Source organism: Dasypus novemcinctus, chromosome 1 (assembly GCF_030445035.2).
Source record: "Dasypus novemcinctus isolate mDasNov1 chromosome 1, mDasNov1.1.hap2, whole genome shotgun sequence".
Lineage (NCBI taxonomy): Eukaryota > Metazoa > Chordata > Mammalia > Cingulata > Dasypodidae > Dasypus > Dasypus novemcinctus.
The window spans coordinates 40,062,568-40,065,112 of NC_080673.1; positions in this window are offsets into that span (position 1 = coordinate 40,062,568).

Sequence of the window (2,545 nt, forward strand, 5' to 3'; positions counted from 1 at the left end):
TCAGCAGGTGATTTGGGGGAGAGGGGACACCTAGGGGATGGCGGGAGCAGCCCTGGCAAGGAAAGGAAAACGAGCCCAAGTTCTCAGCAGGGCCCGGCCTGCAGGGGGCTCGGGCTTCCAAAGACACCGCCTCTTTCTCCAACAGTGGGATCGTTCCTGGCTCTCCGTTTGGCATTTTGTTTCTGAGAAGGGCACTTCTTTCTTGACTATTTCCTTGTTTGGAAGCTCAGATCTTGAAAGCTGCCACTCTAAACTCTAGGGCAGCGGTTCCTAATCAAAACGTCAGAGCGAGCTGCCGATGCCCAGGGGACGGTGGTCCTATTTATTTGGTCCACAGGCTACGTTTGGGGGGTACGTGGGCTCAAGAGCCCCGCGAAGTCACTCCCGAGCTCCCACCGCCCCGCACCGCGTCACCAACACGCGTTGGCCCAAGTTCGATGCAGACCAGAGCCCTCTCCACGCCCTTGTGGGTGCTTTCTTACCGAGCCTTCCGTGCTTTCCCTGGGACTTTGTAAATTGCGGGGAAGGGAGGCTACTGGGGTGGGCTTTGCAAGGGTTTAAGGTGGCGTCCATACTTCAGTCTCTTTTACTTTCAAGTGTCAGGTTTACCTTCCTTTCAAAGAAAGAAGCGCAAACCCAGTTATCAGATTTCTGCCCAGGATTGAATACACACCGAGGGGCTGCCAAGTTTGAGGGCGGGGAGTGAGCGGCAGGCTGAGGTGAGCAGCGCGGGCAGGAGTGGAGGATGGGTGCTGCGTAAAACCCTCCCCTCCGCAGAGGGTGGCAGAGAGGACTGCTGTGTAAGGTGCACGTGTTGGGCCTGCAGAGCCGGTCACTTCTCATTGTCGTTTCAAAGGGGAAGTGAAGGAAAAATTAAGGAGAACAATTATTATTATTTATCTTTCTGAAAGTATAGGTGGGAAAATAGTACCTAAGGGAGAAAGACATTGCAAGTCTGATGACATCCATTCTACTTAGCGAATGGACACAAAAATTAACGAAAGCAATCAAGTGTCAGCAGTTCTGAACTACTTTGACCCAGACTCAGTTTCCCACGCGAACCTATTCTCGAAAAGAAAAGGAGCTTATTTCCATTCTTACGTGTGTTTGTGGCAGAGACATTACTGCTCACTGACTATCCATGTGCACTCCCACAATTCTTAGAACCCTTGCAGTTAGCTGAGGACACGGTGCTGGGAGCAGAGGTGACGGATTATGTCCGCGCAATGCACACTCTGCCGCTGCCGCGGTGAGCAGCCGTGCTCTGTCAGCCTGGAGCCCCGCGTGACCACATGGAGCCGAGGCCTCCCCGTCTGCCAATCCACCTTGAAGGGAGCATGAATGAGGAAGAAAATGATGGCAATGAGCACTGAGCGTTGGGGCATAATCTGAAACTGTATGATCTGGAGCAAGTGGTTTAACCTAGGCATAACCCAGCCTATGCTGATTAAAACAAAAACCATATTTGCCAATAAACATACATACTTGAATATAGTACACTTTCCCCACACACATTTCTCAAATTAAAAAAAAACAACTGTCCCATCTTTCAGGTCCTTTCGTCACTTTGTCACACTCCAGCTGTGTGAGGGGCTATTGCCTCAGAGGCACACGAGGGCACCTGGGCCCGCATCCCCTGGCCATCCAACTGTCGTCTATGGCACTGGTGTCCCTGCAGGCTCACAGGCCTGGAGATGCAATGAGCCCTCTGCTGGCTGCTAGTGAGTCCCTTGAGGGGGTATTTCTCCTACAGACCAGCACCCTGGCCGCCAGAGCCTATGGCATGAGAAGAATGTTTGGAGGGGAGCGGACTTGGCCCAGCGGTTAGGGCGTCCGTCTACCACATGGGAGGTCCGCGGTTCAAACCCCGGGCCTCCTTGACCCATGTGCCGCTGGCCCACGTGCAGCGCTGATGCGTACAAGGAGTGCCATGCCTCGCAGGGGTGTCCCCCCGTGTGGGGGAGCCCCACGCGCAAGGAGTGCGCCCGGTAAGGAGAGCCGCCCAGCATGAAAGGAAGTGCAGCCTGCCCAGGAATGGCGCCGCCCACACGGAGAGCTGACGCAGCAAGATGACACAACAAAAAGAAACACAGATTCCCATGCCGCTGACAACAACAGAAGCGGACAAAAAGAACAACATGCAGCAAATGGACACAGAGAACAACTGGGGCGTGGGGGCGGGGGAGGGGAGAGAAATAAATAAAATAAATCTGAAAAAAAAAAAAAGAAAAGGATGTTTGGAGTCCCTGGTTGAAGCAGCCTGAGGTTCCTGGGGGTTCTGGTCTCAGCTGAAGTCATTGAGAATCAGATTTACAGGTGATCCTCCAAAGAAAAGGTGAGGGCAGATGTCAGAATTTGACTCTTCCTTAATAAAGTCATGACTACAAAACTGTTAGACCTGATAGGAGGCTAAAGGGAAGCTGGTTTCCTGTGCTGGGTGGGACTTGGTGGGCTTGTAATTCTTTACCCTCATAACAGAGGCTCAACCTTCTTCTCTAATTAAAGCAGGGAAGTAGTCACTGATTGCGCCACCCAAGGACGAACG